Source organism: Sminthopsis crassicaudata, chromosome 3 (genome assembly GCF_048593235.1).
Source record: "Sminthopsis crassicaudata isolate SCR6 chromosome 3, ASM4859323v1, whole genome shotgun sequence".
Lineage (NCBI taxonomy): Eukaryota > Metazoa > Chordata > Mammalia > Dasyuromorphia > Dasyuridae > Sminthopsis > Sminthopsis crassicaudata.
This window is the reverse complement of record NC_133619.1, coordinates 276,456,827-276,481,254: the sequence shown is the minus strand read 5'-3', so window position 1 is coordinate 276,481,254 and position 24,428 is coordinate 276,456,827. Positions and strand designations below refer to the sequence as shown.

The window sequence follows — 24,428 nt, the reverse complement described above, 5'->3', positions numbered from 1 at the left end:
TTCCACCACAAGTCTAAATTAGAGGGTTTTTTAAGTGATGTTTTAGTTTTAGTTTTAGACAATAACCCAAACTAATCTAAAAAAAAAAAAAAGTCATCAGACACAATATTTTTTCACATAACAGGCAATTGATAAATGCTTGTTAAATTGAAGTGAAATTGAAAGAATATCTTGTCAAGAAGTCCTTGGACCTATTTTAATGAATTAAAAAGAATAATGTGTAATTAATGTGTTAATTGCAAATGCTCCTTCTAAAGATGCTTCAAAACAGTTTATTTCTGCAAGTACATTAAAAGGCCTCTCCTCCCCTGTTGGCTATATTAATGATTTGCTGAGCAATCTCTTTTTTCATAGATAGAATAAAGATAAATTCAAGCTACGACCTTGTCTGAATGAAAACAAATTTTGCCTCAGTGGATTTTCAATTAATGTGGTTATACTTTATGGCGAGGATCTCTTTGTGTAACTGGGTATGCTTGTGGCACAGTTTTAGTAAAGCAATATATTGAGTAGCAAGGCTATCCTTTTGAATGAGATCATAGAATTTGGAGATGGAAAATAAGATCCTCTAATCCAACTCGATCATTTTACAGACAGGGAAACTGAGGTCCTATGTACAAGCTTTATTCCTCAGCCTAGATATAAACATCAACTCATAAATATTTATAGATCACATGCTATGTGTGTTAAGAAGTGTGGGAGGGAAACAGGGAAGTATAAGAGATGGTTTTTACAAGAGTTAAAAATTTATAAAAAGTAGGCATGCCCTTGAAATTCAAAAGCATAGCTTTTTATTCTCTATCCCAAAATGCAAGTCACTCCCCTGATTCCCCATTGACTGCATACTACAGAGATCCCTCTCCCCCCTCCCCCATCTAGTGTGACTCTTCCTTCCTGATTACATCTCCCCTTGGCATTTACTTTATGGTGGATGTAGTTCAGTTCTTCCCTTGATTCCCTATTGGCTGAGCACTACAAAGGTTACAGCCCATCTGGGAGTGTCCACCCCTAATTACATCATTACATCTTTCTCCACTACTTAAGTGTAAATCTCCACCTCTGATTACATATTCCCTTCATTTGAGCATGAGTCCTTAATTATATCCATCCTTCCTTTGTGGGTCTGAGTCCCCACTTCTAATTACATTTTATAACATGTTTCTTATTCTAATTTATGGCTTCCCTCCTTAAGTTTTGTAACCTTCAGGTTTTAGTTCATTTCTCTGATTTAAGTTTTATTTCTCTGCATTTCTCTAATTTAAGTTTTGTAACTCTGTGGAAACTAAGCCCTCATCCAATTCTCACAATTGTGCCCAACTCTTCATGACCCCATTTGGGGTTTTATTGGCAAAGATTTGTCATTTCTTTCTCCAGCTCATTTTATAGATGAGAAAATTGAAGCAAACAGGGTTAAGTGATTTACCTAAGGTCACACAACTAGTAAGCTTCTGAGTCCAAGTTTAAACTGAGAAAGAGGAATCTTCTTTAATTCCAAACCTAGTGCTCTATCCACTGTACCACTTAGCTATTATCAAAACTAGAGGAAAATGGGCTTTACTCCATTTTGGTCCAGGCTAAGGTTTTAGAGCTGAAGAAATCTTAAACGCCATCTTGCCAACCATACTTTAGTTTTTGAGAGGTTGTTACTTTTCTTTAGTAATTTGGTAATTTCTTTAGTAATTGGAACTCCAGGGGCAGCTAGGTGGCGCAGTGGATAGAGCACCAGCCCTGAATTCAGGAGGACCCTGAGTTCAAATGTGATCTCAGTCACTTAACACTTCCTAGCTATGGGATCCTGGGCAAGTCACTTAACCCCAGCCTCAAAAAAAAAAAAAAAAAAAAAAAAAAAAAAGTAATTGGAATTCCAGTCTAGGTCTCCTGATCCCCAAATCCAGTGTTTTTTCTCTATACCAATGTTTTGTAAAATGAGGGACTGTGCTAATATAAAGAATGCTTTGGCAGCTAGGAGGCACAGTGCATAGAATGCTGGCCCTGGAGTCAGGAAGACCTTAGTTTAAATTCAGCTTCAAACACTTACTAATCCCCGTACCAGTAATTTAATCCTGTTTGCCTCAGTTTCCTCATCTGTAAAATGAGCTGTAGAAGGAAATAGTGAATCATTTAATTATCTCTGCCAAGAAAATTCCAAATGGGATCATGAAGAGTTGGGCACAATTACTCAACTAAACAACAATAACTTCTACATTTCTTCCATCAGTCCCCTAGTTAATATTCACATAGTTCAGGGTCTCATCATCTCTTACCTGGACAACTGCAACAGTTTTCTAATTTGTCTCCTATGCCTCAAGTCTTTCCAACTTCCCACCCATCTTTCACACACAGCTTCCAAAGTGATTTTCTTATCTGGTCAGAAAATGTCACTTCCTTACATCAAAAATTTAAGTGACTTTAGAATCAAATATTTATTTCAACTTTCATCCTTTTGTGTAAGTTTAATAAAGTACAATTTAATTGTCTTAGGAAGATTTTGAAGATCACTTAGCAGGATAAGATACTAGACACTAAGATCCTTTCTTGAACTAAACTGTCAAGCATTCTGTCTGACTCAACTTAAAAGAGCACAACTCCATTGGGCAGCCCAATGCCAAATGTAACACTTGCCAAAAAAAGATTATTTTTATGAAGAACTCACATAGAGCAAGCGCTCACAAGGTGGTCAGAAAAAGTCATACAAGGACACTTTAGTGTCACATGGGAGACACTGGCACAGGACCGCCCAGCATGGCGTGCCCTCATCAGAGAAGGTGCTGTGCTTTATGAGCTAAGCAGAATTAAATTATCTCAGAATAAACATAAGATGCTCAAAGTTAGAGAAGCCAGCTCAAATGTTTGTAGGGACTATTTGTGTCAAACCTGTGACAGAACATTTAGAGTTCATGCTGGTCTGATCAGCCACAGTTGGACACATTGTAACTTGACTCTAACATAGCCATGTCCTTTTGGTCCTCTTCAAGAGTGGCAACAGCCAATAGTACAAGTTGTATGTATGTGTATAAGTGTAGATAGATAGATAGATAGATAGATAGATAGATAGATAGATAGATAGATAGATAGATAGATAGATGATATGTCTATGTATGTATGTAGATATATCTCTATGTATATATAATTAGATATACATAAAGTGGGGATTTGTTTTATTGATAAGGGTGAATGACCAAAAAACCTTTAGAGACCCCTACCCTTATGCCACTGGAAATGATCTTAGATTATCAAAGCACCCCAAGATTTAGGTTTTGTCCTAAGACCAGCTCTAGAATATAGATTTCTCAGTATTCAACCAGAAAACTTACATTTATATCCAGTTTTATATACATAAGTTTATGTTTATATTGTATTTACACAACTTTTGGGTTGCATGGAAAGATATAATTTATAATATAATCCTTTTTGGGTGACACATGGAAGGTCCTGCTGGCATGTCAGTAGCCAGGAAGGGAAGGGCTGATAGAGTCCTAGATATCTAGAGCTGAAAGATCACTCCTCCAGGCTCGAAGAGGGGTATTGGACTAGAATTATATCTATCTATCTGTCATACTTCAAATATCTAATCTAGGGGTCAAAGTTTGAGTTCAGAATGAAGTCATTTCCCTGATCATTCTCAAGGGAACATTAACCCTTAGTTTACACAAAGCAGCTTTTCCTCTTTCCAACAAACTCTAATTACACAAAATACCATCCAGAATACCTAGGAAACCTATTAATCAAAGAAAGCCACAAAGGCAAATGGAGAAATTACACATATTTAGAATGTGCCAAAGAGCACGAGAATAAAGGAACTATTTAGCTGGAAGAAAGATCTCAAGGAGAAGAGAAATAAGTTCAAACCAGGAGAGTGATCTCATCTAAAAATCTCCCAGGACTATAATCACTGGAAGACTACAGATAGGATGACCTGTGTACTTGGGACTCTGGGGCTACAGTCTTTCTCTCAAAAGGGAAAAAGGAAAAGAACACATATTGTTAGAATTCTTACGATATTAAGTCAGTTATCTAGTTTAGCATGGTGCTTAACAGTTCTCTAGCTCACTAATGTATTTGGAGTTCTACAAGATTCACAAGTCAGAGAAGAGTCCAGCAGATTCACAAGTCAGAGAGGAGTCCAGGAGATTTACAAGTCAGAGAAGAGTCCAGGAGATTCACAAGTCAGGAAGGACAAGCCCATTCTTGGAGGCAGAGTCAGATTCATTCCATATATCACCTTTGTGCTGGCTGGAGGCTTTGGAGTCAGAGTTGAGCTAGAGGCAGAAGCTAGAAGAACTAAAGGACTAGCAACAAGAGCTCAAGGAGAGAGATGGGGCTCTAAGAAAACTAACTGGGCTATTTTGGAAAGAGACAATAAAGGACTGGACTTTAACAGCTGACTGCATTTAAGGTGATTAAAACACAGAACTGAAACGAAGGCTGCTTCCAAAAGCTCCCCAAGAAACCTGCTCCTAGAGAACCATTATATTTGAGAGACGAGCATTAACCCATATGTTCTAAAATATTTATGGCAGCTCTCTTTTGGTGGCAAAGAATTGAAAATTGCAAAGATTCCCATCAATTGGAGCTGAACAAGTATATACTTGATTGTGATGGAATATTATTGTGTTATAAGAAATGCTGAGTTCAATGATCTCAGAAAACATGGATAGATTTATACAAAATAATGAAGAGTGAAATAAGCAGAATACAGTGTATAGTAACAACATTGTTTAAAGAACAACTTTAAGTGACCAAGCCTTTTGACTACTATAAATACCCAAATTAAGTACAAAGGACATATAAAGGAAGATATTATCTGTATCCAGAGAGAGAATAAATTGATAAATACAGGAATGTAAAGCTTTTACACACACACACACACACACACACACGTGTGTTTGTATGTATTTGTGCCTAATGGAAATCATCTCTAGAACAGGGGTAGCAGGAGGGGGAAGGTAAGAAAAAAAGGAATATAAGTTGTACATAAATTTGCAATTTCATGTACAATCATTTTTTCTATTCTAAAAATGCTTGTATTATTTAAATTCAGAATAAAAAATTTTAAAAGTCTGTGCCCCACTTCTCTTGACACATCTGTCATCTGTATTTGTTGGTCTCCATCTTTTCTCTTTGCCTTCCTTCCTTCCTCTCTCTCCCTCTCTTTTGCTCCTTTCCTCTCTTTCTTCCTCTCTCTTCTAAGTTTCCCTCCTTCCCTTTCTTTCTTCCTCTCTTTTTCTTTCCCTTATTTCTCTCTCTTCTCTCTTTCTCTTTCCCTCCCTCCCTCTTTCTTCTTTCTCTCTCTTCCTCTCTCTTTCCCTCTTTTCCTCTCTTTTCTTCTCTCTTCTCTTTCCCTTTCTCCGTCTGACTCTTCCTCTCTCTTTTTCTCTTTCCCTTCTGCCCTCTCTTTTCTTCCCTCCAACTTTCTCTTTCTCTCCTTCCACCCTTGTCTTTCCTTTCCTTTCTCTTTTCCCCCTCTCTCTTTCACTCTCATATTTTTCTATCAGCCATCAAAGCAGCATGATCCAGATCAGTTTCCTGAATCTTGAATGATTCTGTTTTAGAATAAACATGCTGAGTTTCTTTTTTTATGGTATGTTTAGATAATTAAGTGCAGCTCAATTGAAATATTCTTAACAGGGACTCATTAGAGGTTTCTCCTATTTCCTTTTTCCCTGCCTCCTCCCCAGTCCACTTCTAACCCCTTCCCTTCAGAGAGTGGCATTTCTTATCCCCAGATCACCAGGTTCTTACTATTTGTCACATTGCCATATTAATGTCACATATTATATTGATGGTTCACTTTGACTGAGAGAGCTTCCTGGTTGCTCAAGACTCAGAGCTGCAGTGTTTCTCAGAGATACCAAGAGTATCCTTTTCAACTTAATGACCATAAACCACTAAACACATATGTTGGAGGTAGAGGTAGGGACCCATCACTTCCCTACAGGCTGAGTTTAATGTTACGACTATGCCTGATACAAAGAGTATTGGGTGCCTATGACCCACTGCCGGTGAATTCTTATTCTTGGAGTAAAGATATTTTCTACCAGGACTGCCAGTGGCAATAATTACTATTGATCAACAGGGCACATGGAGCAAACCAATTGAGGGATGTTGTCATTAGGGAGGCCATTTCACATTTTCAGGACAGGGAGACTGTAAGAATATCCAATAAGGACAATTCAGAAAAAAGAGAACAGGAACTAGAGAAAAGGAGTAAAGATACAGCAGTATCAGTGCCAGTGGAAAACAAGATTTGGGCCTTAGTTTCCTCATTTATAAAATGAGGGAATTGGCCTAGATTGCCACTAAGGCCCTTTCTAGTTATAAAACTTATGAGCCTTTGAGCCCCTACCACTTCTGGTTATCAAGATTTATATGGCAAGAAGGTTAAGTCCTAAAGACAATCCAGCAATTGTTATATGCAAAATGTTTTTCACTTGTTTCCTCTTTTAACAATCTGCACCTATGTTAGAGCCTAAACAGTAATAATAATGAAACTCATGTTCTAATTTGATCTAGACCCTAACACTAGAGACCAAGGCCATCTTGGTAGCAGAATAAGTACATAATCTCTCACAAGATTTTTTTGGACTCATATTTCTATCCCTGGAGACATCAAGATTTGGTTCATCTAAGTCCCTTTAATTTCCCTATATGTATTTATGTCAACAACTCATTGCAAATAGGACAATTTTAGTTAACACAACCAGCAACACAAGAAGACATAAAATAGGCTTGTATCTGAGCTCCTTTCTAGAAAAACTTTGTTCTGCTTTCAAGAAGGCATTAACCAAAGCTGCCCTATAGTGTATTTGGAACTTTTTCCTATGGATCAATACAGTCAGTGTGGCTCATTATATTAGGGAAGGGACAAATCAAGTCTTTAATGCATGTTGTTTCACTGTTGTATTGACCTTTATTCCTCTTTTGCACAATCTACATGGTATGGATTCTACAAGTCCAAGTAAGGTGAAACATCGCTGTTTCTAGTTCTATTTATAACTCTATCTTCCATGATCAACATTCCAACTCTTTCTCTATATTCCAACCCCAATTCTATGTTGTCTTTCTTCAAAGTTCTTTCTTCTCTTCAGTTTTATTCTGGAAAAAAATTGTCTAGATTATGTTTTCCTGTAAAAGCCCAATTCTTCTGAGTTCATAACGGAATATTTCATTATTTTATGATTCATTTACATATTTCTTTCCCTAGTAATACAAGTATTATCCCTATTTTACAGATTAAAAAAACAGACTCAAAAAGGTTCATCAATTTGTTAGTCACAAAACCAGTAAGATTCAGAACCAGCTCCCCTATCCAGATCCAGCCTATTCTTTGTCCTTCAGCCCTAGAAAATTAGAGGGACAACCGGTTCTTTGATACTATATCCTCGTCCTCCCCCACTTAATTTCTCAACCAACATAAGATCATAAATTTAGAGCTAGAAGGGACCTTTGAGGCCATCAAGTCTAACCTTCTCATTTTATAGATGAGGAGCATAAGGCAGACAGAGGTTAAGTGAGCTTTTCCCTGAGTTATAAAGCTAGTAAATGACTGAGGCAGGATTTAAACACTGACCTCACTGACTCCAACAATCCAGTACCCCATCCACTACTCCATCTCCAAGCATCTACCTGCAGTCCATTCTTGCTATTCATCTACATACAATGAACCTATTTCACTAGGTTCTGGGGGTAGTAGGAGCACATGGACTCTCCTCACCTTCATTCTTACCTCCATTGATGGAGTAATAAGAGACAATTCAGTAGGGCTGTAAAGGGATACTCTAAGCAATAAGAAATCACCAAACACAATAATCCCCCTACCTCCCCAATTTTCATTATCCTTACATTCCCCCAATCTATTAGCCAACCTCCACAGACTTAATGGGGAATTAGTATGAAGGGAGAGCCAAAAAAAATATTTTTCCAGATGGGGAAAGGATAACAATAGATATTACGGGAAGTCTGTTCAAATTAGGTGAGATACTTGAGAAAACCTTGGTGGGCTTATACAAAACAAAGGAGTTAACCCAATAGTTCAAATAAATGGAGAGGAGAGAACCAGTTAAACTCATAAGAATTAGTCAATAGGTAGGGAACAAGGAGACTCAAACTTCATCCTTGCTTTCCATTTCCTGCCTTCTATCCCAGTCTCCTTAAGTAGAAAAGGGATCTTATAAATTTTGAAAGGTTGAAGGATTTGGATTGGTACAGACATCAGCAATGATTAGTGGCAGATGCTGCGTTGAGAACCAAGGACAGATTAGATGAAAATTCTAGGTTCTTTATGCAAAGAGTTTGGGAGGGGCCGGGGAGATAGGGAACTATATCTAAGGAGAATTTTTTTTTTTACAATTTTTTTCTTTTTACAAAGCTGTAAGCTGTGGATCCTAGGGAAAACAAGCACCATATGAATGATTATAACTAGGAAGGGCCATGATGCTTGTGGGAAACTATAAAGTATGTCACCAGACCCGAGGGACAGGGTATAGCACCCAAATGTCAGTTGAGACAGAGACTGAGACTAGTGAATCAGGAGTTTCCAGTGTAGGCTAAGAGACACAGATCCAGTCCCCAAGGAAATCACAGCCAGAGAGGATAGAGTCAGAAAGTGAATAACAATGAAAAGGGGGAGGAGAGACAAACAGAGGAGAGAGAGACAGAGGGAGAGAGAGAGACTGAAAATATCAAAAATTTCAGGAGGAAGAGAAGTTAAATCATTAAACATAAACTGATAAATCAACAGGAAAAATAGTAACAACAGAAGGACATATGACCTCCAGATCCAGTAAGTGAATTCAGGCATTGATGATGATGATGATGATGGAGAACAAGGAAGAAGAGGAGAAAAAGAAGAAGAAGGAGGAGGAGGAGAAAAAGAAGGAGGAGGAGGAAGAGGAGGAGGAGGAGGAGGAGGAGAAGGAAGAAGAGGAGGAGGAGGAGGAGGAGGAGGAGGAGGAGGAGGAGGAGGAGGAGGAGGAGGAGGAGGAGGAGGAGAAAGAGGAGAATGAGAATTATGAGATCAGAATTTATGCCCTACACAGCAAAATAATAAGCGAAATAGAAAAACCTGGATCTGAAACAGCAAGCTTTATCAAAGAAACAAAACAGAGAACAGTAGATTAGGAATACAAATACACAGAAGGAAAAGACAACCTGTAAGAAAAAAAAGAATGACATTAAAAAAAAATGTTTACTACACAAGGAAAGATGCTGAATTTGAAGCTAGGATGAACAGACAACTTAAGGATCATTAAGTGTCCCAGAAGAACACAACAGTACTAGAAACGTTAACACTAGAATGAAGGAAACATCAGAAGAAAATTGCCCAGAACTTCAAAACATCAAATATCAAATTCTAATTGAAGGAATTCACAGATCACCTCCAGAGAAAATCAAGGCTACAAGTTCCAAGGCACATAAAAATTAAACTTAACAATTCAATACAGAAATAACAAATTCTAAAAGCCATCAGGAGAAAGACCTTCAAATACAAAGGTATACACAGTCAAATACTCAAGACTATTCGGTTTCCACTAGAAAAAACAAAGAGGGATTATTACAATAATGTATTCCAAAGAACAATCAATCAGGAATCAGGAATGGAGCCCAGATAGGTCAGGATGTGAGTATCCTGAAAATCTGAGCTTGACCATATAGGACAAAAGATGAGCATTCAATAATAAAGAAAAGTTTGAAACATTTTTAGAAAAAAAAAAATCAGACCTAAAGAGATTATTTGCTACTCAAATCAACAACAATGCAAGACAAGTGAATAAATGCAACAGGCAAAGACAGTCAACAGCAGAGAGATCAGTAAGAGATTTGTTTCTAAATATACATGAGGAAATGAAGTGAAGGCAGAAATCTGATAGAGCTAACAATGAAGAGGCAGCCAAGGGGCATCATGGACAAAAACTGGCAATACTCTGTCTAAAGATGAATCAATATTTCTTTTGTGAAACTACATTATAATATATATATATGTTTTATATATATATATATATATATATATATATATATATATAAAATATTATAATATATAATATATTCAATATGTAATATAATTGGGAGGGTATATAAAAGAAGTGCAGGGACAAAAGGGGCTGGAGAGGGATATGTGATATAGCAGGATCAAATCAAGGGTTAACTATGAGGTAAAAATGATCTCAGAAAAAAAAAGAGAAGTAGAGAAGGGAAAGAGAGAAAAAAGGAAGGGAAGGAGGAAGGAAAGAGGCCTTCTTTGGAGGTGGAGAGAGTTCCATTGTTGAATGCTTCTTTGGGTGAAGAGAGAAAGATCTTACATTGGATGAGACCTAGGGAATTTGGTGCTTGAAAAGTCCACTTATCCTTGAGGGAAGGTAAAGTAAAAATCCCAGAGGGTAATTGGCCATCTGGTGGAATAGGAATTTATGGAGTTAAGGAGAAGATTTCCTGATAAATGAGAAGGGGATGAAAAGTCAATAAAAGAGGGTATCAGTACATCAGCATCAGAGAGGTTCTATAAGGAGTAAATTCTACAAGACACTGGCAGAAAGTCCTTAGAGAGGAGAGAGTCTAGAATAGACACCTTGGAAGCTTCAATTACATGAAGAATACAGAGAAAGGAAAGACTAGATAATTATATGGGTCATGAATCAGAGAATGAGGGTCTAGAGTAAACAGAAAGAGAAGATGGATAATGAAGAGAAAGCAATCCTTTTTTAGAGAGAGCCAAGAAAAAAATTTAAAAACTAATGAACTGAAAAGAATAAGCTGAATAATTAGCTGAAGGAGAGAAAAGAAAGGGAAATCTATTTGACTTCAAGGGGAAGAAAAGAGGGGAAAGGAATACATAACTAGATAAAAAGCAGGAAAGAAAAATTCAAGCTATCAATAGCCATATGAAAAAATGCTCCAAATCACTAATAATTAGAGAAATGAAAATTAAAACAACTATGAAGCTCCATTTCACATGTATCAGACTGGCAAAATTGGGAGGGGGAAAAAGAAAATGACAAATGCTAGAGGATCTGTGGGAAAACAGGCACATTATTGCATACTAATAAATAAAACTCTAAAGGGAAAGGGATAACAAATGAGAAGCATGAACAGGGCAAGGAGTAGAGAGCCAGTGAAAACAGAGCCACCTTAAAAAAAGATTAAAACAAAATAACTGAAGGAACACAATACTGTGTTTACAGCAGAAAAGAGTGGAAAAATTCTAACTTCAAAAAAAATTTTTTTTCAGAGACAGATGGAAGAAAATATAAAGCTAACTCTTATAACTTTAAATGTGAATGGATTAAACAATCCAGTAAAACAAAAAAGAGTGACAGATTGGATTAAAAAAAAAACCTACAGTCTGCTGTCTATAAGAAACCATTAAAAAAAAAAAAAAAAAAAAAAAAAAAACAAAGACATACATAACGTAAAACTGAGGGGCTAGAATAAAATTTACTATGTATCAAGTAGATCCAAAAAAGAACTCCATATATTTCAAAATCTCTACAGCAGTATTTTTTGTGATAACTAAGAATTGAACACTCAGTAGATGTCCTCAGTAGATGATTAAACAAATTGTGGTACATGAATGAAATGAAATATTACTACACTGCAAGAAATGATTATGTGATTGAATATAGAGAAGAATGGAAATATATATATGAAGTGATATAGAGTAAACTAAACAAAGCCAATTTAACAATTGGCACAGTAACTACAACATAAATGGAAAGAACACTACACCAAAAGAATAAAATTAAATAATAAATATAAATAAAATTATAATTTCATTATAAAACTGTGTATGCATATCTTGTGCCTATACCTCTAGCTCATTAAACTTGACCCAGCAATAACACTATCAGGTCTGGTTCCCAAAGGGAGCTGGGGGGGGGAGGAAAAGAATCTATATGTTTAAAAATTTTTTAATCAGTTCTCTTTGTGATGGCAAAGAAGTGGGAATTGAGGGACAGCCTATCAATTAGGAAATGGCTAACTAACCATGTTGTGGTATATGACTGTTATGGTATTCTACTGCATGGTGAGAAATGATGAGCTGGTTGATTTTAGAAAAAAAAAAAGCATGAAAAAAAATGAAGAGCGAAGCAAGTAGAACTAAGAGAATGTAGTATATAGTAACAGCAATAATGTTCCAAGAATAATTGTAAATGACCAAGTTATTCTGAGTATTATCAATATTTAAATCAAGTATAAAGGACTAAGGAAGATGCTATCCACCTCCAGAGAAAGAACTGATAAACAGAAAGAAGTACACATAGTACAGTTTTATATACATTTATAAATCTGCATGAAACGATGGCTTTCTCTATTTTGAAATAGGTAAGGAGGGAAAGAGATATTTCAGAACTTAAAATATAACCCCCCTCCAAAAGAGGGGAAAAAGTCACAGGATTTTATATTCAATCCTTATCTGTTTACATGTTTTATCAAACAGTAGCTTGTAAACTCCTTAAAGACAGAGATTTAAGAAAAATTTTATTTGTAGTTTTCTTATGAGATAGTCTATTTAAAAAAAAAAAAGTTTTTATTTACCAGATATATACATTGGTAATTTTACAGCATTGACAATTGCCAAACCTTTTGTTCTAATTTTTCCCCTCCTTCCCCCCCACCCCAGATGGCAGGTTAACCAATACATGCTAAATATGTTAGAGTATAAATTAAATACAATATATGTATATATGACCAAACAGTTGTTTTGCTGTACAAAAAGAATTGGATTTTGAAATAGTGTGAGATAATCTCCAATGATAATCTATGCATAGTTAGTCCTTTCAAATGCTTCTTATTTTAGTGCAGAACATCATTATCTCTGTTATTTATCTTCCAGAATTAAGGTTGATCATTGCATTGATCTGGATATGGCCAGTATGTGAATTTGTGTTGCTTGATTTCATATACATATTTTTCTAAGAGTTTTCTTGTCAGTGATGATAGTAAAATTGAGAGAGAGAAAAAAAATAAATGTTGGTTAACTAAAAAATAAAGAAAATTTAATTTAAAGAAAAGATCAAATGGAACTCAAAGAAAGAGATATGAGAGAATACCTCAAACCTATAGTTTTCTGAAGGGGCTACACATCATATTTTCAGATTTTTTTTTCAATATATTAACAAATTATGCTTTTTATTATATAAAAATATTATTTGTCATATGAAATGGCTCTCTAGGAAGAGGAATACATGGGATACAATGGTGATATAAAAAATAAGAAATATATATATATATATATATATATATACATATATATATACATATATATATATATTAAAACATCTTAATTGACCCAGGGGGAACTAAGGCTTGGACAACTGATGCAGCTTCTAAGTGGCTCAACATGAGGAGACCCCAAGGATTGTTCTCCCTCAGATTTAACTACCGGGACTGATTGACCTACAAAGAATCAGAGAAGTCGTTCATAACTGAAGTAACATTGTATTCTTGTTGCTATCTTTTTATCTGTTGTATCCTTGCTGGGTATTCTGGAGTGATTTCTGTGCTTTTGATGGCATTTCTGATAGTACTCACTGTTCCAAGGTAATTTGAGAGAAAAACCTTCTTTGGAAATTTAGCAACCAGATACCTACCTGTGTGGATGTGCTCTGCATCTAAAGAACAATGCCCCAAACATAACAAATGTTGTCAAATGTCCTTTTTGATTTTGCATAATTTTTGCATTTGAAACTGATCATAATCTCCTGGGCCCTCCCTAAAGACTGGAATTTAGGAATTACCTAAGGATTATGCAAAGGAACTGCTAAAATTTGTAATATGTTGTCCGGAAGGCAAGTAACGTCTATCATCTTAACTCTATTGGAATTTTGTGGTACAAGGCACTAAAAAGAAAGATGGGACTTCCCTATGAGCCCAGATAAGTTTCCAGTACAGGGTATATGAATCATCTTTCCCAAGGCATGTCTCCCGGATTACAGAGAGCAGGTAAGATTGATGCATTTTTAAAAGGGAAAACTTCCCATTCCCAATCTTGTGGATTGTAATTCTTCCCAATTACCCCACCCCCCAGGACTCTCACTGGGAGGAGCACTGTCTGGTAAGGCCAGAAAATAGCTCTGTTTCTTTAGCCAGGCTCTTTCAGCAACAAGCCAAAGTAAGCTCTAAAGCTATGATAACTTTGTCTCTCTAAATGAGAAGCTCTCTCCACTGTTTCATGTCTCATGACGATTTCCCTGAACTCCACCTTGGAACTAGGTAATTGGATCCATGATTGGGTTTATAGGCAAAATGTTCTGGAGCTAGCAGAATTCAATTTTCTTTGGCACATACCTTACTCTTCACACTCATGATCTCAACATCTCTCAGTCTCTGCAATATCTAGTCATAGTCAATCCACTGTCAGGTTGCTAAAATGCCAGGAGGTGCCTCTTTAGTTCCAGAGTGGCCAGAAAGTTACTAGCCATATGTAAAAGTCACCCATTTCTTCCACCTTCACTGGTAGGACTGTGTCTATTCACATGAGTCACAAAATCAGATGTCTTTTCCCCTTAAGATCTTTTCCCCTTAAGATTGCTTGCTGTTTTTCAACCTAAATCCTCATGACCCCATTTGAGATTTTCTTGGCAAAAAATACTGGAATATTTGACTCCAAATGACTAGAGGTCATTTCCTTTTCTAGTTCAGTTAACAGATGAGGAAACTGAGGCAAACAGAGTTAAGTACCTTGTCCAGGATGATAGAACCAGTAGGTGTCTGAGGCCAGACTTGAATTTAAGAATATAAGTGTTCCTGACTCCAAGGCTGACATTTTATCCACTTTGGTATTAAGCAATAAAATCTGGATTTTCTTTGTTCCATTAAATTTAGTCTCCAGCCCTTGCAAATAGTCTAATATGGCAGTAATAGATCTAACTTCAAACATAGTATGAAACCAAACGCTGGTTTTCTGAAGCATCCATTGTTCTAGCATGTTTCCACGAACAAGTCCTTGGCCATGGCTATAGAACTTCAATGATGTATCTCAACAAGTTCATCCTTGAGTTTGTCCTTAATTCTCAAAGAGGACCACGACATCAGGGAAGGGATGCCTTGACATGCAGGTGAGTTGTATTTAAGTGAGGGAGGGCTGGGCAAGGGCATCTGCCTCACTTTCCCCTCCAGAGCCATCTGGTTCAATGGCAAGATATAGATCAGAATGACTGAAAATGGCTCTAAATGAAATGGGGAGACCTTGACCTTTTTAAACTGGAGTTTTCAACAGGTCTCAACAGTTTCACTAATGCCCCACTCATTCAATGATCAAGGTTAGGAAGAAATTAAAAGGCAAAAGATTTCCTCTTTTACCTAGGCAGAATAATCAGCATCATCAGCATTATCAGCATCAAAATCTTAATAAATAAATCTGGAAGGGGAAGACAATCTGGCCAAAAAAAGAAAAGATTGTTATTTACATTCACTGAGTTTGAGGACACAAACAATGACCACTTGGGGCTCAGTCTGGGACTTATTGTTGACCAATTTACCAGAGCAAGAGAAGTTGAAACTTTAACTAAGGGCATTGGGAAGTACAGAGGCCTATGAGTATCTTTAGCACACTTCAATTCCATAGTTGTCTCTTTCTCTAGCATCAGTCCATCTCTTGACACTCTTCAGCTTAGGATAATTTTGGCTCTTTGGAGTATCTCCTTATCCTCAGTGAGAGGACTAATACTCAGTTTCTCCATAGTCTTGGAATTTTATTTCATAGTGTAGTTATTCAGATAATTTACAGAAAACAGGTAGGGTTTGATGTCTCCTATCCTTTAGTATGTGCTCCACTTTTCTGTAAAGGCATTATCAATGTTCTTATCTTTTAGATCTTGAGACATTTTTTTAAATCCATATATTCCTAGGTATACCACTACAAATCCATGTTCTAAAGATTTAATATCTCCACTCCCAAACTGATAAATACTTGAGGAATATGAACAGACTATTTTCAGAGAAAGAATTTCAAGCTATTAATGGCTTGTGAAAAAAACTCTAAATTAGAGAAATGGAAATTAAAACAACCCCGAGGTTCCATCTCAACACTCATCAGATTGGCAAAGTTGGGGGGAAGGGGAAGGAAAATGATAAATGCTGGAAGGCCTATGGGAAAACAAGAATATTATTGAATTGAAAATGAGATATTATTGAATTGTTGCTGGAACTGTGAAACTGGTCCAACCATTGTGGAAAGCAATTTGGAATTATGTCCCCAAAGTAACTAAATTGCATGTGCCCTTTGATCCAACAATATCACTCATAGGTCTAAACCCCAAAGAGATCACATAAAGAAGAAAAGGACCCATAAGTACAAAAATATTTAAAGCAGCTCTTCTTGTGCTAGCAAAGAACTGGAAAATGAGGAGGCACTCAACAATAAGCAAATAGATGGAAAAACTATGGTATACCATATATGTGAGGGAATATTACTGTGCTTTAAGAAATGAAGCAAGAATATTATGTTGGAGAATGAAGTGAGCAGAACCAAGATAACAATTTATACTGTAAATATAATCGCAGCAATATTGTAAATATAAGCAACTTTGAAAATCTCAGGAACTCTGATCAATAATACAGTGACCAACCACGATTCTAGAAGACTTGAGTTGACACATATTACCCATCTCCTGTTAGAGAGATGATGAACTCTGAATATAGATTAATGGTTTTTTTGGTTTGTTTGTTTTAACATGACCTATCCACAATTAGAAACTTGGCATTTACTATCTTTTTAACCCTGAGCAAGACTCTTGCCTTGCTCTCCCTCTTAAAAAAAAAAAAAAAAAAAAAAAAAAAAAAAAGGTCAAGGCAGTTTATTTTACTTGACTATAAATGTTTAATAGAGGTTCTATTAATTGTGGCAGAGGGAGAGAAAGAGAAGAGAAAATGTATAACTGAACCCAAAATAAAAATTAATTTTAAAAAATGTATTATCTATGTTTCTCATTTGACCAAAAATACTTCGGTGGATCCTGCATTATCAGGGCATACAAAATGGAGATCTAGAATATGCACCTAAAATATTAGACCTGGGAACCCCTTTCTATTACTAATGAGTGCTCCAGAAAAGCTATCCCAAGTATTCTTTGGGTACTCATCCACTCCAAAAAAACCTCTCAAAACATCGCTAATCAGTTTCAATAAATATTTTTACTAGTCAGAGGACACAATTAGTTTAAAACAAAGACATTTAATGAAATAATATAGGCAAAAATATAAATAAATAAAAGGAAACAAGAACATTATCCCTTATATGCTAATGGTGGGAATTCTGAATCCCAAACTAAGTAATATTCATGAATGAGCACCCACAGAGGGACAAACCCATATTTTGTCCTATAACTATAAATATACCCCCAAGGCTTTGGTCCAAGCTCTCCTTTCTTTTGTCACCAAACTTTCTCAATAACCTCATTAGTTCCCATGGCTTTAATTATTATCTCTACACAGATTACTCATTGATCTCTATAACCAGCTCCAGTACCTCTCTCCTAAGCATCCAATCCTAGATCACCAACTACTTATTTTGCATTTCCAACTGAAATTGTAAAACTCAAATTGTAAAAACACAACCCATATCTCCACCAAATTTCCTGTAATGGGCCAGAATTCTTGGAGAAAGATGATATAACATTTGTAGTCAATGCTAAAAGCTGAAAATAGAGAACATAGTATAATACAGTAGAAATATGTAATTTTCAAATATTTACATTTTGTTTTTATTATTAAAATAATCTTCAAGAAAAAATAAATACAACACACAGGTTATTACCAAAACATGTAAAATTCATCATACCAAAAAAAAAAAAAAAAAAAAAAAAAAGGACTAAAATGCACTCCAAATATATGGCATGTTTTTTAATGGATCAAAGAAATCAAAGTACATGGTGGTGATGTTTAGCCTATCTTAAAGGTTGGCATGCTGAGCAAGGAAAGTTCTTATTCTTTGTAAAAGTTCCTTCTTCACACCATCGGGGTACAATTGCTCTGCTTTTCAGAGTTATCTCTGCTACCAAGTCATCAACAATAACGTGTTCTAATTCTTTTTCTTTAATCACATCTTTACAATGAGCTTTTAATTGATCTTTCCAACCACATTCCATTAATTTAGCTCTTAGCAATTCTTTAAGTCGTTCTTGTTCACCAGTTTCTATCAGTTTTTGGTTAATAGTTGCTCTCATCTGTGCATCTTTGTTCATTTTGTTCATCTTTATTTCAGCAGAATATTCACCACGATTATGATAAAAGTCCAAATTCTTTATCTCCTTCTCTATCTGTTTCCTTCACCTGGGGCTCCACTACCTTTCTGGAGTCCCTCTGGAATGGGTCTTGGTTTCAGTGGAGGAAGCAGGAGAGCCACCATCACGATCTCTGTCTTGAACAGTCAACAAGCTTGAGCTTGAGCTCCAGCCTCCAGTCCTCTGTCTTCTCCAACTCTGTCTCCAAGTCTCCCAAAATGCAGGAAGTAGGAGAGCCACCTGGAGCCTGATCAAAGATGGAATGTTTCTTGTCCAGTCCTTGTTAGCTCTTATATACTCTATTATAATTACATCATCATAGGTGTGAATCTTGTTGAATATGTGTGAATCTTGTAGAACTATATTAAGTACAAAGTACATGTACTGAACTAGAGAACTATTAATCACCATGGTAAACTAGATAACCATCGTCTTATTGATTCCACTTAGTTAACACCTTTCTCCAGAATTCTGGCTTATTACAATTTCCCTTATTTCTTTTGAAAGTACCACATTCTTTCCAGCTGCCCATGTTCATAATCTCAGCATGATCCTCAATTCCTCATTCTCAACCAATTTATCAAACCAGCTACCATCTTTCTCATTGAACCTCTTCTCTCCACCTACATAGCTACCACCACTTTAGTCCAGGGCCTCATAATCTCTCACTTAGATTATTAGAATAGCCTCTTGTTCACTTGCTTCAATTTTCTCTCCAGTCCTATCCATTATCTCCACAACTGCCAATCTGATTTTTCTAAAGTACTGACTTAATAGTAGCCATGTTTGAGGTTCACACTAAATGTTGAGATTAATGTTCAGGCACCAAATGTTGGGGTTTGGCCATGTGAAGAATTCACAATGGCTATTCTCTTAAGCAAAAGATGGGTTTATTTATGAGAAGAGGTTACATACAAAATGAAGAGGTAAAATAGATACCAGCAGTGGCAAACACAAAATAGAGTTTGGGAGAGCATATGGTTTCCAAGGAAAGGAGTTTGGAAAAAATCCATTAAGGGAATATGGCATGAGGTGGGAGTACTCCATTGACTGGCAGCTAAATCCATAGAGGGATTTAGCATCCTAAAAGAGTTAGTTAGCTATAAGATGGAGAAAGACACCATGAGGCATAGGGGAAGGGTAGAAAGAAAGGCACCACTAGGCAGAATACCCTGGCCACCTTAATCCAAAAGGGATTAGGCAAAAATGGACAGATTTATAGGGGAAATTTAACTTCAGGAGATTGACATAACTTGGATTTCTCCACAGAGGATGGGACTTTAAGGTTGAACTGATCATCAGTGCCCTTCCTTGCTTGCCTCATGGAGTAATTTTTTTAGTACTTCAGGCTTTCTCTGCCCAAAGACCCAGGACTCAATAAACTCTGGTGACTCCCTATTACCACTAGGCAGAATGACATAAAGAAAAGAACATTAGCCTTGAAGTTTAAGGGTATGGATTTAAGTCCTGCCTTTGATATTTACTGTGCCTATGTATAATCAGCATCTTGTCAAACCTCAGATTCCACATCCATAAAATGAAGGAGTTGGACTAGAGAGCCTCTGGGTACCCTTCCAGACTGATAACAAACACCCCTGCTGTTATTCCCTGCCTCACACTCCAGTTCAGGAAAACCGACTTTCTTTTTTCCAAACAAGGCATCCCATCCCCCACCTCAGGGATTTTGCACAGGGATTAGGCAGCTTGGGAGCTCTCTATGACCTTAAAAGGCGCAGTGGAAGGTGTACCGGATCTGGAGTCAAGGGGTCAGTGGGAAAATTCTGAGTCTGTCACTTAACTCTTCCTTTGGAGAAGTCATTGATTAGTTCTGGCTCTCAGTTTTCTCACCTGTAATAATGAGAGTTGGACTTCTCGGACTTAGGTTCCTTCAGGATTTAGATCTGGGATCCCATGAGCTCCATTCATTCTAAATATCTGCCTTTACTACGCATTTAGATCCCTTATAAGACATGTATGGTCTATACCCTCAAGGAGCTTCCTGACTTAAGAACCGATGAGCCACTGACAACGATAGCACACAATATTCTATTATTAATAATATTAGATTAGATGGGCACATTAGAGAAGCACACTAAATGCAATGTGAGGGCCTAGGGAGAGGTTATTATTAATAGGAGAAATAAAAGAAGGTTTTATGGACGAAAGGGCATTAAAGTGCAGGCGAAGGGAGGAAGGGAAGACGTTAAGCAAGGGGGGAAACGGAACGAAGGCACCGGAGAGGAAAGTCTAGGATGTTTCCTCATCGGTAATAGCACTACGGGATTTCTCAGGTCACTTCGGGCTCTAAAGCCTGTATAACCTTACAGATAACCTGCAGGACCTTAGCCAAGTCCCTTCGGGTCCGCTTCGTTATTTGTGAAAATGAGGGCGTTTTGACTCGAGATCACGGCTAAGATCCTCTCGGGCTATAAATGCTACGCTTCTACTCCGTGATCTGTAAAAGCGAAGCTCATTGAATTCATCTGCTTCCTTCTGGATATTGCTAATAAACAGAAGCTCCTTTGGGTGGGGGTGGGGCGACGTGGGAGGAGGTGGAGGGATGAGGAGGACGTGTACCAACATCAAAACATCATTTCGTATCCCCTCCACGGACTGCTTGGGGCGGGGGAGGACTGGGAGGTTTCACTGTGTCATAAAAGCTGTCCCGAAAGGGCATCAACTATGCCCGCATCTCCGTGTTTTTGCACAGTTTGCTGCAGATGCTAGCTCTTCCCTCCTCGCTGGATTAATTTTCATTTCAAACGCTGCCCCTACCTGCTCCGCTCTTATCTCGCTCGCAGCTTTGCAGGCTCCAGAGGCGTCCGGGCTGCGCTCGGCTCCCCTGCCCTCCTCCCTTTGCTCTCCTCCCTTCCCCTCCCCTCCCCCGCCCCCTCGCCTTTTGTCTCGCTCCCCGGTACAGCCGGGGCGCGTTCTGAGCCAGCAAGCTGGGTAATTGCAGGACTGGAAGGAGGAGAGGAGGGCCGCGAGTCTGGAACTGCTAATGAGCGGGTGTAACCGGAGGAAGCGGCGGAGTCCGCGGAGAGACGCTCGGGTCTGTCAGGAAGGCAGCCAGCTGGACTAAAGAGCCCCCGAGCTAGAGCGAAGGGCATTGGCTGCTCCGCTCCATCAAAGCCCGGGAGCGCTTAGCTGCGCCCCGGCCATGGGAGAAGGGGAAAGAAGAGCGGGGGGCGAGACGCCGTGGTGGCCGACCTCGCGCTCCGCATTGCACCGCCCTGCATCGCCCGGCTCCCGGCGTGGATAATCTTTCATTTGTCACACCTGTAACGCTTGCCTGGCCGCCTTGATTTCTCGCCTATTTCCTCGCCAGCCACCCCCACTCACCTCCACCCCCTCCCCTTCTGTCCTCTTCCAAGGCGGCTGCTTGCGTTTTGCGAGACGCTCCGACCCGCCGGCTGTGTCGCTGACCCCTGGCTCGTTCCAATTACCCTCCCGCTGCCCCTTGGCGCGGCGGCGCCAGCCCCCAGCCCGGCCTGCTGCCCCTGCAGGCCCCGGGCTCGTTCCGCCGGCTCCCGGGGCCTAGGGGAGCACCCAGGTCCCGAAGGGACCGCAGATGCCAGCCCGCCCTCCTCCCCTTTGCGCGCTGGGTCGCCAGCTCCAGACGCCCGCGTTCCAGTCATTTCACAAGCGGGTGAAATGGGCTTGTTTTCTGCCCAGCGCTGTGAGACAGAAAAAGAGGGAAATGGGGCGGGCTTGGGAGAAAAATTGGCCGCCAGGGCGCTGGGTAAACGTCCCAAGGTGTGTGTCTAGTTAGATGCTTTTACATGCCAGTGTCGGAAGTTGCTTCTGAGGCAGAAAGCCACTGATGGCGAAAGCTCTGGCCTGGGGCGTCTGGAGTTAGTGATTCCGACCCCGAAAACCTGTTTTCCCAAATGTAAAATGGGGGTGGGAGCCCATGATCTCGAAAGTCCCTTCTCTCCAATTCTCTATTTCTATGAAATGCTTTGTAAAATTTGAAGTACATGAAAAATGTGAGTTATTTATCTTTTTTTTTTTTAATTTTTCATGTCCTCCAGACAAAAGTTTGAAGTTGGAGGTAAGGAAAGAATAAGTCGGATAAATGTGAAGACAATAACTTCCACAGAGCATAAGATGAGAATCAGAATCCTGTAATTTCACCCCGTGATAGTTACGAGATACTGGTATAAGTATTGGACTGGTTCCGGGTAAAATGATGAAACAAGAAATAGGTTGGCACCCCGAATCTCGATGCCCCTCCCCCATCTTCTTCCAGCCCTCTGGCTGTTTCCTGGTTTTGGGGACCAGGAGTGTAGCAAACCCTCCGAGGAGAGTGTGCCACAATCAGAAGTCTCTCTTCATCTATGTATGCATCGAAATGACCTTGGTTTCAACTACTTGTCATTGAAAGGACTCCAGAAGAGTACAAAGGCTTAACCCAATGCAAGCGAATGAGAGGGTGTGAGAGGCGCCATGGATGTGACCTCCTTGGGGGGAGGGGAGGGAAAGGGGGGTAAGTGGGAGGGAGATTAGAAAGGCCCAGCGAAGGGAGGAGAGAGAAAAGGAGGGATGGAGAAGGGGGGGAAGAGATGAGGGAAGAAAGAGGCCGGGAAGGAGGACTGCGGAGGAGGACAGACAGAGTGTGATTTAGTCAAAGTGAAAAGAGCACTGGATTAACTCAAACTACTTGAGTTTGGATTTCGGTGCCCCTAACTTAAAGTGTGTGATCTTGGCTGGATAAGTCACTTAACCTCTGGGTTTTGGTTTTCTCCTTGATAACCTGAGCACCTGGATTTGTATGACCTCCAACTTCTTTCTTCCAATCTTAATCTTATGATCCTTCTTCCCCCTGTAGGATAAAATAAAAACTTCTTAGCCTGGCACTTTTAAGCCCTCCACAATCTAATTCTAACCTACTTTTTCTGCATATTTTGCATTACTCCCCTTCACAGACACTACATTCCAGCCTAAACTGAACTGAATTATCTTTTCCTCATTTGTGCAGACTCTCCCCTATGCTTGGAATTTACATCCTCCCCAACTCTGCCCTTTGAAATACTCTTTCCTTTAAGGCATCCAGGATTCTAACTTCCTCCTGTGATTTTAATGGAGAAAGTTCCCTCAGGTCTTCCCTGCCACCACCTTCACAGGCAAGTCAAGACAACTCCTATGAGGTCATTGTTCCTCGAGAATGATCACCACCACTCAAAAGGTACTTGCTCCGGATTCAAACTCCCACCATCATTAATTCACCCCAAATTAACTAAAAGTGAGTTCTCCCACACTTGGAGCACTTTAGGTAGATTTTCCCTTCATCCTTGTATATGTTTATTCCCTTCCCTATATAAACTCTTTGAAGGCAAAGATTGTAAGAATTGTTGTTTTTGTAGAAATAAATCAAACTTGGAGCTTCATTTGGAATCAGAGCTTGTTTCAGGTGCCTATTCAGTCATTTACTATTTGTATTGGGGGAGGGTCAAAATTAACTCTCTGCACTGCAGTTTATTCATCTGTAAAATAGGAATGGAAATACCTTCTATAACTACTTCACAAGGTAATCGTATAATTCAAATGAAATGACAAATGTGAAAACTAAGGTTTTAGATTAATTTGAAGTAATATTAGATGTGATAGATGTCACTACCCTGCTCAACAATCTGAAGTGTCTCCCTATTGCCACTCCAATATAATAAACAGCCAGCCTAACATTAAAATTCTTCCACAATTCAATTCCTTATTTCATATTGTTACTCAATAGCCACTCTTCCTGTAGGAAAGTACCTTCCATTTCCTGTCCTCATGCCTTTTCATAGGTGGTCCTGCAGTGCCAGGGATGTTCTTTTTCCTCCTCTCTGACTATTAGAAACCACATCTTCCTTCAAAACCCAAGTCAAATGACACTTCTGATCCTCCTTCCCTTAGATATTAATATTTTCTCCCTCTTGAAATTACTTTGGATTACAGAGCCTGGAGGCCAGAAGACTCTGCTTGCTGAGTTTAAATCTAGTTTCAGTTTAAATCAGTTCTTGCAAATCCCTTAACCTTGTTTGCCTCAGTTTCCTCATCTATAAAATGAACTGCAGAAGGTAATGGCAAATGACTCCAGTGCCTTTGCCAAGAAAACCCCAAATGGAATCACTAAAAGTCACACAACTAAAAAATAGCTGAATGACATATGTACTGTGGCTCCCCAATAAGATGCAAACCCCTTGAGGGACTAGGATGGTCTTGTTT

General features: G+C 38.6%; 1 pseudogene; it reads right to left on the bottom strand.

Annotated features, from left to right (window-relative positions):
• Positions 1 to 17,825: 17,825 nt before the first annotated feature.
• Positions 17,826 to 18,188, bottom strand: LOC141559493 (transcription and mRNA export factor ENY2-like; annotated as a pseudogene).
• Positions 18,189 to 24,428: the final 6,240 nt, after the last annotated feature.